The sequence below is a fragment of the Pseudophryne corroboree genome, chromosome 6, assembly GCF_028390025.1.
Source record: "Pseudophryne corroboree isolate aPseCor3 chromosome 6, aPseCor3.hap2, whole genome shotgun sequence".
Lineage (NCBI taxonomy): Eukaryota > Metazoa > Chordata > Amphibia > Anura > Myobatrachidae > Pseudophryne > Pseudophryne corroboree.
In genome coordinates this window covers 351,400,441-351,417,654 of record NC_086449.1, presented here as the reverse complement: position 1 = coordinate 351,417,654, position 17,214 = coordinate 351,400,441, and the positions used below count along the sequence as shown (strand labels likewise).

The window sequence follows — 17,214 nt, the reverse complement described above, 5'->3', positions numbered from 1 at the left end:
ATCGGCGGCGCGGCTCCGGGACGAACCCCAGGCTGACCTGTGTTCCGACTCCCTCTGGAGCTCAGTGTCCAGTAGCCTAAGACTTCAATCCTCCTGCACGCAGGTGAGTTGCCAGTCTCTCCCCTAAGTCCCTCGTTGCAGTGATCCTGTCGCCAGCAGGAATCACTGATTAGAAACCTAAAAAAAAACTTTACTAAATAGCTCCTTAAGAGAGCCATCCAGTTTGCACCCTTCTCGGACGGGCACAAAAACCTAACTGAGGCTTGGAGGAGGGTCATAGGGGGAGGAGCCAGTACACACCATGTGACCTAAAAAGCTTTTTAGATGTGCCCTGTCTCCTGCGGAGCCCGCTAATCCCCATGGTCCTGACGGAGTCCCCAGCATCCACTAGGACGTTAGAGAAATAAAGTATCATAAATATCTGCTTTGTAGTATTCTAATCATTATTGCTTGAAAAATGCAGCCACATCTACATGGGAGGCAGCGAGAGCGCTGCCTCCCACTGACTATAATAAAGTGTATGAAGCGGGGGGCGGGCAGGGGGCGAGGCCAAGACTTGGGCACTAAAATACCATTGAAAATATGAGAAGCGGCACCTGTATATCTGCCTCACTGATGGGGCTGTGCCTTCAACCCACATCAAGGCACACCCCTGTCAGTGCGGCAGATGTTATTGGACAGCGCTGACAGGGGCGGACTGCCAGATGATCCCCGGGCCAGCCATGTTTTCTATGCTCTCCTTCCCTGGACCTTCACCCCGGAGCCTGTGACAGAGAGGTTCCAGGTGCCGCGTGACCTGTCTGATAACAAAGCTCAACCGCGTAGCTTCTGCAGCTCCGCAGCTCAGGACCAGCCGGACCTGCAGGTTCACCAGCCGCTGACCGCTCCAGCCAGATGTGGGTCGCCCGTTACTTGTTCTGCCCGTCTGAGGCACATCACTGCAGGTGAGAGCTGCTGCAGGGAGAGATAGGGGGGTTGCTAACTGCTGCGGGGGGGGGGGGGGGGGGGTAGTCAGCTGCTGCGGGGGGGGGGATAGAAAGGGGTTGTCAGCTGCTGCGGGGGGGGGGGGGAGACAGAGGGGTTGGCAGCTGCTGCGGGAGGGGGGAGAGAAAGGGGTTGTCAGCTGCTGCGGGGGGGGGGGAGAGAGTGAATGGGGTTGTCAGCTGCTGCGGGGGGGGGGGGGGAGGTTGTCACCTGCTGCAGAGGGGGGGGGTGAAGGTGTTATGTGTAGGGTGTGTTATGTGTGCTGTGCAATGTGGCAGGGGGTGGCTGTGCAGGTGGGCGCCGTGTGGCAGTGGGTGGCTGTGCAGGTGGGCGCAGTGTGGCAGAGGGTGGTCAGACCCACCTCCATGTATGCCTCCCCACACGCTGACCTCACTGCACGTCACTGATTATATGTACAGTCAAGAAATCTTTGTATAGCTTTTAAGGTAATTGGAAGGGACCAATTCAAGATGTACATTTTCTGGGTCCAGCTGTAACCCAGTGCTGGAGATTATGTGTCCAAGGAAGCATATGAATGGCACCTCAGAAATGCACTTTTCGAGTTTACAGTAAAGTCTGAATGCCAGGAGCCGTAGAAGTACCTTTTTAACATGTGTGCGATGGGACTTCAAGTCTGGTGAGAAAATAAAGATGTTGTCTAAGTAGACTACTACATGCACATACAATATATCTCAGAAAAATTAATTTACATAGTTTTGGACGACAGCAGGAGCATTACAGAGTACAAGTGGCATAACAAGGTATTTGTAATGGCAATTGCAGGTATAGAAAGTGGTCTTCCATTCATCTCTAGCCCATATACGAATGAGTTTAAAAGCTCCAGTGAGATCAAGCTTAGAGAAATTGATTGCTCCTTAACATGGTCAAACAACTTAAATATGAGAGGTAAGGGATATCAGTTTCGATGGCGATTTTATTTAGTCCCTATCAATACAAGTCTCAAACCTCCATCTTCTCTTTTTACGAAAAAGAAACCAGCCACTGCAGGTGAGGAAGATGGTTGGATGAACCCTCTCTGAAGTTTTCCTTGATATAATCTGACATCGCGTTGTTTTTTTTAAAGGACAAATGTTTGTCTCCTAGGAGGGGTCTTGCTGGGAATAAGGTCAATAGGACAGTCCTATTCTCAATGTCTCAGCAGCCTGTTTACTAAAAACATCAACAAAGTTTCTGCATGGAGCATGTAAAGCAGCTGCTTCAGGGGTACCACAAGACTAGAATTAAAGATTTGGGGATGGTGTCTTATAGCCATGAAAGGCTTAAGTCCTGGACATTAGAAGCTTTAGGAATGACAAAAATAATTCTAAGTTTCTGAATGTAATACTCCAACAAATTATTCCAGAAAAGAAATTTTGTGGGTGATGATACCTCCTGGTATCCATACCCATATGTATTATAAATGTTTTGTTACTATTCAATACAGTGCATCATATATTACCTCATATTAGGGATATACTGTATCAAACGAAGTATAAACAGATATTTTACTATGTTAAAATAAATACTTTTTAAATCCAATAATTTTTATTGAGTTTTTCAGTTATACATACATAAAAAACAGACAATTATACAGAAAAAAAAAAACAATAAACAGAAACTAAAAGAACATTTTGTGTAGATTCAGTCTGTCATCCATTGGATGCAGTGACGTGCGGTGAGGTCAGGGGCTGGGGGCTGGGGAGGCACTGCAGCTAAACCCCCCCCCCCCCCCCGGAAAAAAAAAGTGCAGTCCCCCCACACCACTGAAACCACCACCAGGCAGAACCAGCCAGGGGGGATAATGCCATAGCAGGGGAGACACTCAGTGTGGGGTCCCCCTGCCATGCCATTAAACACCCCCCAAACCAGTCAGCCCAGGGCTGGAATTTCTCGGAAAGTGGGGCCCCCAAAAAATCAAAATGGGGTCCCCCCTCCCGAGCAACAACCAGCACTGGGCTGATAGCCCAGTGCTATGCCCCGCACCCCTGGTGGCGGTGGGTGCGGGGTTCATTGTATGCTAATACTGTTCTTTACAGGTGGCCTACAGATCCCAGCAAGCCTGCCCCAGCACGCTGGCACTTGGAGAACCACAAGTGCCAGCATGCCCGGACATAAATGACCCACTGGCACCTGTAGTCCACCTGCAAAGAATAGTAATATTGTTCTTTACAGGTGGCCTACAGGTCCCAGCAAGCCTGCCCCAGCATGCTGGCACTTGGAGAACCACAAGTGCCAACATAAAGGGCCCGCTGGCACCTGTAATCCACCTGTAAAGAAAATATTTAAAAAAAAAACACTACACATTCTTTAAAAAAACCTTTATTAAACTGGGTCTTCACCTGGGGGCGGCGGCCTTTAAGCTCTTTTGCGTGGCCGCTGCCTTCCCAGGGCTTCCGGCATCTTCACCTGGGGGGGCGCCACCTCCCCAGGGCTTCTGGCGTTTTCCTCCGGCGTCTTCACCTGGTGGGCGGCGGCTGCTAAGCTCTTTTGCATAGCCGCCGCCCATCCAGGATTTCCAGCATCTTCACCTGGTGGGCGGCGGCTGCTAAGCTCTTTTGCATAGCCGCCGCCCATCCAGGACTTCCACGACGTCTTTGATCTTCAGGAGCTCCTCTCTGCTCCTCCTCCGCCGTTGGACTGACAGCCGCTGCCTCGCGCTGACTTATATAAGTCAGCGGGAGGGGGCGGGGCGATGACGCGGCGAGCCATCTTGAATTTCAAAAATGACGCTGAGGCGCCATTTTTGAAATGGGTACCGCTTCCGCTGCCAAACTCTGCTCAGTGCACAATGGGCCTGAATGCCGCGTCCCGCCGCCGCCCGCATCTCCGCCGCCAGCACCTCCGCCGCCAGCACCTCCGCCGCCCGGCCCGCCGCATCCCGCACCTCCGCCGCCCGCACCTCCGCCGCCTACACAGTGATTGACAGCGGATCCAGTGACGGATCCGCTGGCCAATCACTGTGGCCTCACTCACAGGGACGTGCTTTCAAAGGTTGAAAGCACGTCCCTGTAGGAAAGCGGCACCTCTAATGGTGCCGCTTTCCCATGTTATTTCAATGGGTTTTTCCTGCCCATTGCTAGGCCCCGCCCGCGCCCGCCCCCCGCTCCCATATCTTTTCCCAATCACTACGGATCGGTGCCTCCCAAACTGATTAGGAACACTTTAATGATGAGCAAAATAATAAAGAAGATACTTATGTGTCATAAGTATCTTCTTTGTATTATTTTACTCATTAATGACAGGGGAGGCACTGCCTCCCCTGACTGCACGTCCCTGATTGGATGAAAGAACAAACTGTTAGGTCAGATCCGGTAGAGTAGCACATAAAAATGTATCACATTATTTCCCAACATTTAGTAAATGTCATACTGAAAGACAAAGTCTGCAGGTTAGCAAGCATCGGAAAGAAGGACATAGATATACAGGGTAATCGAGTAATCACGTGAGTGGTCGGCCGATAGCCGTCAGCTATTCCCGGATAAAAACAGAAAATCTATCATAACAAACAATATACACACCATTCCCCTATCAAGAGTCAGTAGAAGACGTGTGAATACAAAGATCAGTCCCGGCGACTTGTCGAGTAAGGAGACTCAAGCCACCTACCCCAAATATCATAATATTTATTTTGCGCTTTCCTAGCCAGGTATACATACTTCTCATGTGTTGCCATTGCATTAACAAGTGTCATCCAAGACTGCAACACTGGGGCTTCACTGGCAAGGCACAGTCTAGCAATACACACCTTGGCCAACCTACACATATTAATAATATAACGTCTGCTAGAGGCGTCCAGAGTCTCCCCCTCCACAGCCGATAGGACACATACCGCAGGGATAAAGACAGATAATGGAAGGCCCGTTAATACCAGGGTATTAATAACACCAGTCCAGAATGCTGCTACAAGAGGACATAACCAGATTAAGTGCCACAAATCGGCATCTAAAGAGCCACATTTAGGGCATTTCATGTAGTGGGTAGGTACCCCCAAAATGAAACATTCTCACTGGTGTAATATATACTTGGTGAATTACAAACAATTGAATTTGTTGGTATCTGATGCTAGTATTAGAGGAGCGGGGGGAACCTAAGGCACACTCCCAGATCTCATCCATAAGAGCACCTAAATCTGATTCCCATTTAGTTCTAAGAGTGGATAGCGGGTCCGAGTGATGGGACTGGAGTATAGTCAAATAAATACCAGATATCAAATGCCCATTTCCTCGGTTCTGCAACAAAGACTTGACTGGGGAGTCAATAATCAGCGGTGGGGAGTCAGAAAACTGAACATTAACTGCATGTCTTAGTTGCAAAAACCGATAAAAATAGGAGGAGGGCATACAGTAGTCCTGCTGGAGTTGTTGAAAAGTTTTAAGTACACCTCCAGTATAAAGCTGCCCCAGAGAAGTTATACCCCACCTCCCCCACACCGCCCTGGTTAGTAAAGAGGTAATTTCTGTAAAACCAAAGGTATTATCCAAAGGAGTATCCGAGTCCACACTCCAACCCCGTAAAACATAGTGCACCGATTTCCAAATAAGAATAGCCTGTTTTATCAAGGGGACCTTAGACATTTTGGTCTGTCCGCACAGAAGCATTTGAAGGGGCGTGCCGCACGGGTATTCCTGCATTATCAGTTGAGAATGTAGAGCAAGAGGGTCAGAATCATTAACCCAGTCCCAGATATGCGCTAGCTGAGCTGCATAATAATAGAATTTAAAAACAGGAAGGGCCAAACCACCTGACAATATGGGCCTAGATAAAGTATCAAGTTTCAATCGTGCCCTCTTGTTAGCCCATATCAATGATGACAACAGACCGTCAATTTGTTTAAATATTTTTAGATTAATGTATACAGGAGAGTGCTGGAGAACATAGAGGAGCTTGGGCTGATATATCATTTTAACCAGGTTGACTCTGTCGGTGACAGTCAGGGGCAATTTCCCCCAGGCCTTAGCTTTAGAGCGAAGATAGGCTATCTGCGGTTCAATATTAAGGGGTATATGCAATTGCGGTCGAATTCCGGCTTTTTGGATTCGACACAATTCGACAGTCGAGACCCGAATTCGACATATTCAATAAAAAACGGATTCGACAGTCTCGCTGTCGAAAAAATGGACCAGTTGACGATAGTGTGCGTCCTGGATTCGACTTCATGGACGGCACAAAAGTGTTAAAAAAAAACCTGAAAAAAATTGTGTGGGGTCCCCCCTCCTAAGCATAACCAGCCTCGGGCTCTTTGAGCCGGTCCTGGTTGTAAAAATATGGGGGGAAAAAAGACATGGGATCCCCCGTATTTTAACAACCAGCACCGGGAGTGCCACGTCACATAACCTCGCGGTCAACCGCTGACCGCAAAGTTCCCACCATTGGATACAATGGAGCAACTATGTGCTACATTGTATCTCGAGTGCGCCGCCTGACAGCTCAGACGTGCACAGCCAATCAGGAGAGTGCCACGACGTGGCGCTCCCTGATTGGCTGAAGGGACCCTCTTTGACAGCAGTCACGGGGGGTCCCGGCAGTCGGGGAAAGGGGTCCAATGTGTAAACATGGGACCCCTTTCAGTGCGTGGTCCGTGGTTTCCGTTTTTTTATTTTTCCAAGTACGTGGATTACAAACTAAGAAGAGGACCGTTCTACCCCGGATTGTTGTGAGTATAATTTTATTTACAGGTTTACGTGGAGAAGGGGACCGACACTGCGTGTCAACATAGGTAAGTATGTGTGTATGTTGGTGTGCATGTATGTAATAAAGTTATACTGTCAAGGTGTGTGTGTACTGTTTTTATTTGGATATTTTTTTGTAGTAGAACTACAGGTATCAGCGGGCCCATTTCCCCCCGCATGCTGGTACTTGTGGTTCTCCAAGTACCAGCTTGCGGGGGAGGCTTTCTGGGACTTGTAGTACTGCTACAAAAAACAATATTCTTTTTTCTGACACATGGCTATCAGCCCCCCATCCGCCGCCCTTGAATAGGGGGGACAGCCTCTGGCTTCACCCCTGGCCCTTGGGTGAAGGTGGAGGGGACTAGTCACCCGGCCAGGGGTGACTAGTTAGTGATTTAATGCCAGGGCCGCAGGGACCTATATAAAAGTGTCCCCCGGCTGTGGCATTATCTCTCTGACTAGTGGAGCCCGGTGCTGGTGTTAAAAATACGGGGGACCCCTACGTGTTTTGTCCCCCATATTTTTGTCAGCAGGACCGGACGCAGAGCCTGGTGCTGGTTGTTAAAATACGGGGGATCCCATGTCATTTCCCCCCCGTATTTTTACAACCAGGACCGGCTCAAAGAGCCCGAGGCTGGTTATGCTTAGGAGGGGGGACCCCACGCATTTTCCCCCCAGAAATTTTAACCCATTCCCACCCCTTCCCACTGAAAAACATGCTCAGATCTCTCCATATTATTTTAGTTAGTAAAAAAATATATATATTCTTTTAAAAAATATATTAAATAATACTTGTGGCTCCTAAATAGACAAACCAAGTAGACAATCCCTTCTAATATAAATAGATATGCTATTAGCAATCAAAAAACACACACAAAAAACATGTTTTTAACATTTTTTATTAGTTCACGACAGCAAAATGAGGCGGACTGAAATTGACGAAATGACTGTTGTCGAATCGACATTCTTCAATTGAATATACTTTTGTCGAAAAGTCGCATTTTTACCATTGCAGACATGTCGAATTTGACAAATGTTGAATTGCAAAAAGTCGAATCTAAAACGGTAGTTTTTTTGTCGAAAAGTACTGTATTGCGTAAGTAAGAGAGTTATTCGACACCCACACCCCCAAATACTTAAAAGTATCCACCCACTTAAGTGGAAGAGAGAGTAAAGGAAACTCCGGGAGTCCACCCTTGAGCGGAGTGATGCAGGATTTATCCCAATTTATTTTAAGCAGAGTAGCTTCCAAATGTATTTATCAAATCCAGGATCCCGGGCATAGATGTGGCATAGTCATCCACAAATAACAGTAAATCGTCAGCATATAGTGCTATTCTATCCTCCCTATCTCCATCCTGATTCCTAAGATGTCATTGCTGGCTCGTATCAGGCAGGCCAATGGCTCAATAGCAATGGCAAATAAAGTGGGAGACAAGGGGCATCCCTGTCTCGTTCCCCTAAACAACAGAAAGGGCCGCGAAACATAACCATTCACGAAACTCTAGCCATATGCAAAGAATACAACAACTTCACATATTTTACTAAGTTAGGGCCGATGCCAAATCTGCTCATAGTTTCCCAGAGAAAAGCCCACTCCACTAAATTAAAGGCCTTAGCAGCATCTAATGAGACTATAACAGAGGAGTCGGTCTCCTCCCTGGGAACCTGAAAAGTGGGTGAACAGACGTCTTAGGTTAATAGAAGTGGATTTGCTAGGCATAAAGCCCATTTGATCGGGGTGAATGATCTGGATTATAACCCGATTGAGTATATTCACTAGAATCTTGGCCAATAATTTGATATCGGTGGGTAAAAGAGAGATTGGACGGCAGGACTCAACGTGTCTAGGGTCCTTGTCTGGTTTAGGGATAACAATAATTAACGCCTCCGCCATCAAGACAGGGAGCATATTTTGTTCAAAAATAGAATTGAATAAGTGGAGTAGCTGGGGTACAAAGAAAGCCAGGTGTTTCTTATATAATTCCGATGGGATACCGTCCATACCCGAAGCTTTACCACCAAGAGATGCTTTAATCGCAACCTCAGTCTCATCTGATGCTAAAGGAGCTTCGAGAAGATCACGGGCATCAGCAGACAAACATGGCAGTTGTATATCATGTACATAATGAGTCAGTTCTAACAAGGGACAATCCAGTTTCGAACTATAGAGTTGCTGGCAATAACAAATTCTGCTACAATTTGAGGCGTCCGATCTATACTGGCACCATCAGACCCAACAAGTGAAACAACTGTACAGGAGGAGCGATCACCCCGTGCAAGGTTAGTTAAATATGAACCCGGTCTATTCCCTGTGGCGTATATGAAGTGAAGAAAAAAAAGCTTATGCTGAGTTTTTTCCATCAGATAATCTTTCCATTCTTTTTGAGCAGACAGCCAAATCGTTTTGGAACCGTACAGCCTATCTTGCAGGTAGACCAGTTCAGAAGTGACAACCCGGGCTTCTAAGTCAGTTTCTTTCTTTTTGAAGAACGATTTCAGACCAGCCACCCGTTTGAAGTGGGAAGGCCTTAAACGCATACCATAACAAAGAGATAGTAACTGTCCCCTTATTTAGTTAAAAAAATTCCAACCAGGCAGCCTCCAATTCGGAACCCGCCCCCATATGCGTCAACCAAAAGGGATTAAATTTCCAAACCGCTTGACCCCGTTGGCAATTTAAATCTATATTAAGTGAGAGAGGAGAGTGATCCGAGATGCCCCTCGTCTCATATCTAATACCGTAGACCCTGGGAAGCAACTCTTTAGAAAAGAGGGCTATGTCTATTCGAGAAAAGGAGGAGTGTGAATGGTGAAAACACGAATACTGTCTCAGAGAGGGGTGCCTCAACCTCCAAGGATCGCTCAGGCCCAGCTCAGAGACAATATCCACAAACCGTGTATTCTCGTATTGAGAAAGAGGGCACACCGCAGACAGCCTATCCAATGCAGGATCAAGGACATTGTTAAAATCCCCTAGGCAGATAGTGGGCACACCCGGTGACAATGCCATAAAGCTTACTACCCTTTTAAGTATATCATGTGAATAGGGAGGTGGCACATAAACAGCTAGGAGAAGCAAAGGGATAGAATTAATTGTACAGTTTAAGAAAACGTATCTGCCCCAGGGATCTGTTTGAACACTGGCGAGGGAGAAAGGGACAGTCTTCTTTATAAGAACCGATACCCCACATGATGCTGAGGTATGCATGGAATGGAATGCCCAACCCACCCAAGGCTTTTTAAGGGACAGTATCTTACTACCCATTAAGTGGGTCTCCATGAGACAGGTAATGTCAGATGCATATTGCTTGACCCGTCTGAGCACAAGGGACCGCTTGATTTTATCATTAAGCCCACGCACATTCCAAGCCAGAACATTAACCGTAGCCATGAGAAACGGTCACAATAATAAAGCAGGCAGCCCACGGACAGCCGCGGCCAGGCCACACCCAAAAAAGCATAACCACTCTTGCTCGGATTACAAATATAGCAAAGTCCGACACACAATGCAACCAGTAGTACAATAACCATAAACAATTCGTAAACACCCCCCCCCCCCCACCCTGTACACCACCCCAAAACTGTAGCATACCTATCACCCGAACTAAACCAAATCTACCCTAACATAAGGTATACCAACTATGGTATAAGCTAAAACATACACACTATACTAACCCCAGTAGCTATGAAAAAAAGGGGGGGGAGCCAAGAATTTAATGACACCAAGATGGAAGAGACTCCCAGCTAAAGTCTAAACCCCCCTACAGCTACCGTGGGCCACAATATGAGTAAATAGAAAAATAGAAAAACATGGTGCATACAACAGCGTATAACAAACAGAGAGAAATGCAGTATAAATTTGAGCAAACAGCAACTCGTATGGCCCGTTAAACTAGTCACATATAGTTAAGCAGAAACAAGCAGAGCCGAGCGCCCCTGCAACGGCATTGCAGCAGTGGACACCATACGCCAACAAATGATACTTGCAGCGGGAGGCACACATTTCCAGTGTTCAGTCATCAGCAAGAGCTCTTCGTGCCGGAAAGTGTCTATCCAACCAGGCTGTTGCCTCTCTGGGAGTGGAGAAAAAGTGCGTTTCTCCATTGGCGACTACCTGTAATTTGGAAGGAAAAAGTATGGCGTAGGCCAAATTTAACTCACGAAGCCTCCGTTTGATCAGCATAAATTGTGCCCTGTCCTTCTGTATCCCAATGGCAAAGTCCGGGAAGACCGATATTTGGGTCCCATTCCACTTGAGGGGGCCGTTGGTGCGTGCTAATTTCAGTATAGCGTCCCGATCACGGTAATGAAGAAGCTTAGCAATGAATGTGCGGGGAGGCGCTCCAGGAGGTAATGGACGCATAGGGACCTTGTGGGGTCTCTCCACCGCAAAGTGTGACGTAAATTCCTCCGCACCAAACATATCCAACAACCATTTCTCAAGGAACTGTTCGGGGTGAGCTCCCTCTTCCTTTTCAGGCAAACTAATAAAGCGGACATTGTTTCAGCGTAAGCGTCCTTCTATATCCAATAATTTTTTTTGCACCTCAGTCATCTGGGATTCTAGGGTGGTAGTGCGCCTCCCAAGCAATGACACTGTATCCTCGAGCGTGGAGATGTGCGTCTCAACCTGACCAGTAACACGGAGAGAGGCAGTAGAGAGTACAGGATGTCCAAATAGGAGTCTAGAGATAATCCCAATAGAACTGTACATCCAAATGTACATGTATGTATATTCCAGACAACAGCATAGATGAAGTAGTAGAGGCTGCCAAAGACAGGGGAGACTTAGGTGCACTTTCCCACAGGCATAACAGAACAATGAGGCAGGAAACGTCAGGATCCCACTGGCTGCCAGTCACTCTCAGGCAGCCAAATATAATAGAAAATAGCAAAGCCCACTACAGTAAGCACCACTGCAGCATGAGGGCACTCAATTCAGGAGGTAATGTGGCCCCAGGAACACTGTGACACCAGCTAGCATTATCAGGGCTCTCAGCAGGAGGGAGAGAGAGAGGGAGCCGGAGAAGCGTGCCCAGCAGCAGCAGGAGCAGCACGTGACACGCCCGTAACTAGATCTCCCAAACAGCGGCAGTGGAAGGAACCAGCAAGCGGGTAGAAACCAGATCACTACCCGGCAGCGGGGTCAGTGGCTCGGGTCTCGTTCAGACAGAGGAAGCGGAAAGGGCCGAGGAAAGGGGTCTGGCAGGGCTCCCAGCACAGCAGTAAGCAGGGAACAGAGCGGCGTCCCATGTGGTGCAGCTTCCTCCCGGGCCGCACAGAAGAATCTTCCCAGAGCAGGGGCCGGATCGGCTCAGTAACGGGTACTAGGATGCAGCACCCAAATAGCCGGGGGTGGACCAACTTTGTAGCCCCAGGGGGGGCCTCAGGATGTAGTTAACGGATGATGAAGCTGGAGATCTACAAATCCTGTGCGCTACTCCATGCCCGTCATAGCCACGCCCCCTATTTTAAAATAGATTTAATAAAGTTTTATTTTAAAATATTATTTTGTGGAAGGGAATGAGTTCACCCATGTTTCAATTGATTCTCCTTTTCTCTTTATTGTCTTGATATATGTACTTAATCAGTGGGTAGCACCAATATTATGTTCCAGATATGGAAATACTATCCACATGAACAGGTAATATAAATTCCCTGGAGACCAATAGTATAATAAATATTCTTTGTGCGGGACTTTTGCTCTAGTTGAAAAATCCTCCTGGTATCTGACTGCCATCAACTGCACTAAAGTTAATAGGAGTGGGTAATGAATTAAGTGGAAGAGTCAATTCTTTAACTAGAGCTCAGGTGACAATGTTTCCAACTAGAGCTGACTCAGATTCTCGGACATATCTAAGAGTCACAAATATAGTAAAATCTTGTTCAGACTGAGAACTTTTTGCTACCCCCAACTTGGCTTCTCTGGTACTGGTTAGGCTTGGGATTTTCCTGAATGCATGGAGTTTCCCGGATGTTTGAAGCATGCTCCTACGAGATGAACGGGTTCAGCACAGTACAAACAAAGTCTTTCTTGGAGGCGTCTTGGAGCTCTTCTGGTTTTAGACAGGAGAGATTCATTTTCATTGGCTCCTCTTAAATTGGTGAGACTGGTCTTGTATGAGAAGTCTCTCATGACTGAAACCAATCAGTCCTCTCCTTTTCAAGAATATGAGGTATGCGGTTAACATACCGCCGCACTGGATCCTGACGATCTCAATGCCGACGCCTGGATCACGCACAGTGGTATAATGCTGGCGCCACATGCTTTTCTCCATCTACGGGTGTCCACGACACACATAGAGGAAGAATATAACCTGTGGCCGGCATCTCACACATCAGTAAGTCACACAGATCCTGTGCATGATAACGGATATTAGCGCACAAAGAAATCAAAGTAGTGAAGAAATACCATTCGAATCCATGGGCGCTCAAAGAAAACAAATGAAATAAACGGTCATAGTGTATAAAGCATAAACATATATCATCAAATCTGTGACAATCTCTTGGTGAGTCTTGTACCTAATCTGCTGGTCTACTTTTTCAGGAGTAGACAATCACGCTTTTTATAGGGGCTGGATTTCCACCAGTATCCGATATCAGGACCTTAAACTTCTCCTCCAAAAGTGGTGCCCGAAAAGAGAGAAATATAGCCTCCGATAGTGTAACACCTTTTAATCACAGCATGAACATATAACAAATACCATCAAAAAGCAGGGAATGGATGGTCTCTCACCCTTTGAAGTGGTCTACAGGTAACAGTAGACAAAACAGCAAGTTACAAGTTGTTATACTAGGGCGTCCCCAAACCAGCTGTACCACTCTCCGGATGATGTCCACACCGTCTCCCCACTGCAGATAAATCCTCCTGCCGACGCGTTTCGACACTCACAGTGTCTTTATCAAGGCATAAGGAGGATGTGAACTCATAACCTATTTATACCCTACCCACTTAAACCCCTAAACCAACCTATTTCCAGACATGGAATAACTATCATCTAATATTCCTATTCCTAACATTGTCCAGTATTCCAATCCAAATCCAGTCCTTGTGTTTACATAAATGACGTTTCCCGCCTTTACAGAGAGCCTATCATCTCTGTGCGTCGTTTAACGCTGACCGGAAGTAGTCACGGCCGCGACCGGAAGTGCGTCCTCAGTGGCGTCGCGGCCGGAAAGAATGTCACTTGCATCTCCGTTCGCTGGTTACACCCGGAAGCGGCAGATCCACAGCTTCATATATACTCCCGGAAGTGAGGCGTCCTTGCCCCTGACTTCTTCCTCTATTAAATCATTCATTATCGGTGGCGGCCATCTTGGAATTTTTTTATATACATCCATTTTTATATAGAAGTGAAAATGCCTCAGAGGAAGGGGAGAAAAGATGGAACCACATTACATTTCATAAAATTATGTATCAAACATCATAAAACATACTAAGACATATCATGGTGAATTAAATAATACAAGATAAATGAATAAAATGCTAATTATTAGAAAATTAAAAAATTAAAAATCAGTGATAACTAACCCCAAGGGTTCACAAAAACCACTTCAATTCGAAGTCTTTGTTAAGACCCTTCGGCGCAAGAGTACCACAATAAAAATCATCCTCATTTCAGTTTCAGCTAATATGGACCCCAGATATTTTCCCCTGTTATTACCCTTAATGTGTTTTAAACCATAAAAATTCTTAATCTGGGTTGTATCACAATTATGAACATTTTTAAAATGTAAGGAAAGGGCATGAGTCTCCATGCCTTTTGCAATGTTCCTCATGTGTTCCCCTAATCTTGTTTTTAGGGGTCTGCTCGTCCTTCCTATATAAAATTTGCAACAAGAACATTCGATACAATAAACCACATTTGAAGTGTGACACGTGATCAATTCCTTTATCTTAATTGTTTTATTATTTATCTTAACCTCTGTTACTTTCATACCAAAAGTGTTTTTCACTTTCTTGCAACTTGTGCATATTCCACACCTGAAAAAACCCGTGGAGGTAATTCTTGGGCCTTTAGGGGATGTGGGGCATAGACTCCTTACCAATTTAGATTTAAGGTTCGGGGCCCTCCTAAATATACACATCGGGTTTGTCGGTAACTCTTCCCCTATTATTGGGTCCTTCTTTAATACTGACCAATGTTTTCTAAAAATTCGTTGAACCTTGGTGTGTTGTGAGGAGAAGTTAGTAATAAAGGCCCACTTGAATCTTTCATCTTATTTCTCTTTCCTTTTGTCCTCTGACTTTTCTATAATTTTGTCCCTATCTAATTCTAAAACATCTTTATAAGCCTGTTCAGTTTTCTCCTTATCATATCCACATTGATTGAAATTATGAGCCATTTCTAAGGCTTGTTCTTGGAACACTTCTCTTTCGGAACAATTCTTCCTTAGTCTCCTAAATTGTCCCGATGGTATGGACTCCAACCATCTATCATGGTGACAACTGTCCCTAGCAATAAAAGATCTGGAATCAGTGGGTTTGATAACATTTTTTGTCTTTAAAATGCCATTCTCCACGTATATCGTTAAATCCTGAAAGTTCACACTTGTTTGACTTATATCAAAAGTCAAAACTATATTCCGATCATTGGTGTTCAGAAATCAACAAAAAAGATCAAGCTCTTCCTTCCCTCCCTTCCAAATAAAAAATATATCATCGATATATCTTCACCAATGATCGGAATATAGTTTTGACTTTTGATATAAGTCAAACAAGTGTGAACTTTCTTGATTTAACGATATATGTGGAGAATGGCATTTTAAAGACAAAATTTGTTATCAAACCCACTGATTCCAGATCTTTTATTGCTAGGGACAGTTGTCACCATGATAGATGGTTGGAGTCCATACCATCGGGACAATTTAGGAGACTAAGGAAGAATTGTTCCGAAAGAGAAGTGTTCCAAGAACAAGCCTTAGAAATGGCTCATAATTTCAATCAATGTGGATATGATAAGGAGAAAACTGAACAGGCTTATAAAGATGTTTTAGAATTAGATAGGGACAAAATTATAGAAAAGTCAGAGAACAAAAGGAAAGAGAAACAAGATGAAAGATTCAAGTGGGCCTTTATTACTAACTTCTCACAACACACCAAGGTTCAACGAATTTTTAGAAAACATTGGTCAGTATTAAAGAAGGACCCAATAATAGGGGAAGAGTTACCGACAAACCCGATGTGTATATTTAGGAGGGCCCCGAACCTTAAATCTAAATTGGTAAGGAGTCTATGCCCCACATCCCCTAAAGGCCCAAGAATTACCTCCACGGGTTTTTTCAGGTGTGGAATATGCACAAGTTGCAAGAAAGTGAAAAACACTTTTTGGTATGAAAGTAACAGAGGTTAAGATAAATAATAAAACAATTAAGATAAAGGAATTGATCACGTGCCACACTTCAAATGTGGTTTATTGTATCGAATGTTCTTGTTGCAAATTTTATATAGGAAGGACGAGCAGACCCCTAAAAACAAGATTAGGGGAACACATGAGGAACATTGCAAAAGGCATGGAGACTCATGCCCTTTCCTTACATTTTAAAAATGTTCATAATTGTGATACAACCCAGATTAAGAATTTTTATGGTTTAAAACACATTAAGGGTAATAACAGGGGAAAAGATCTGGGGTCCATATTAGCTGAAACTGAAATGAGGATGATTTTTAATTGTGGTACTCTTGCGCCGAAGGGTCTTAACAAAGACTTCGAATTGAAGTGGTTTTTGTGAACCCTTGGGGTTAGTTATCACTGATTTTTCATTTTTTAATTTTCTAATAATTAGCATTTTATTCATTTATCTTGTATTATTTAATTCACCATGATATGTCTTAGTATGTTTTATGATGTTTGATACATAATTTTATGAAATGTAATGTGGTTCCATCTTTTCTCCCCTTCCTCTGAGGCATTTTCACTTCTATATAAAAATGGATGTATATAAAAAAATTCCAAGATGGCCGCCGCCGATAATGAATGATTTAATAGAGGAAGAAGTCAGGGGCAAGGACGCCTCACTTCCGGGAGTATATATGAAGCTATGGATCTGCCGCTTCCGGGTGTAACCAGCGAACGGAGATGCAAGTGACATTCTTTCCGGCCGCGACGCCACTGAGGACGCACTTCCGGTCGCGGCCGTGACTACTTCCGGTCAGCGGTAAACGACGCACAGAGATGATAGGCTCTCTGTAAAGGCGGGAAACGTCATTTATGTAAACACAAGGACTGGATTTGGATTGGAATACTGGACAATGTTAGGAATAGGAATATTAGATGATAGTTATTCCATGTCTGAAATAGGTTGGTTTAGGGGTTTAAGTGGGTAGGGTATAAATAGGTTATGAGTTCACATCCTCCTTATGCCTTGATAAAGACACTGTGAGTGTCGAAACGCGTCGGCAGGAGGATTTATCTGCAGTGGGGAGACGGTGTGGACATCATCCGGAGAGTGGTACAGCTGGTTTGGGGACGCCCTAGTATAACAACTTGTAACTTGCTGTTTTGTCTAATGTTACCTGTAGACCACTTCAAAGGGTGAGAGACCATCCATTCCCTAC

At 45.3% G+C, this 17,214-nt stretch overlaps 1 long non-coding RNA gene across 1 annotated transcript in view; it reads left to right on the top strand.

Moving 5' to 3' along the window:
• The first annotated feature begins 596 nt into the window (after positions 1-596).
• LOC134935271 (uncharacterized) overlaps positions 597-17,214 on the top strand; it is a 74,297-nt gene continuing 57,679 nt past the window's right edge. Inside the window, exon 1 of the long non-coding RNA XR_010180027.1 lies at positions 597-944. This is a non-coding gene — a long non-coding RNA (uncharacterized LOC134935271). The remainder of the gene's footprint in view (positions 945-17,214) is intronic.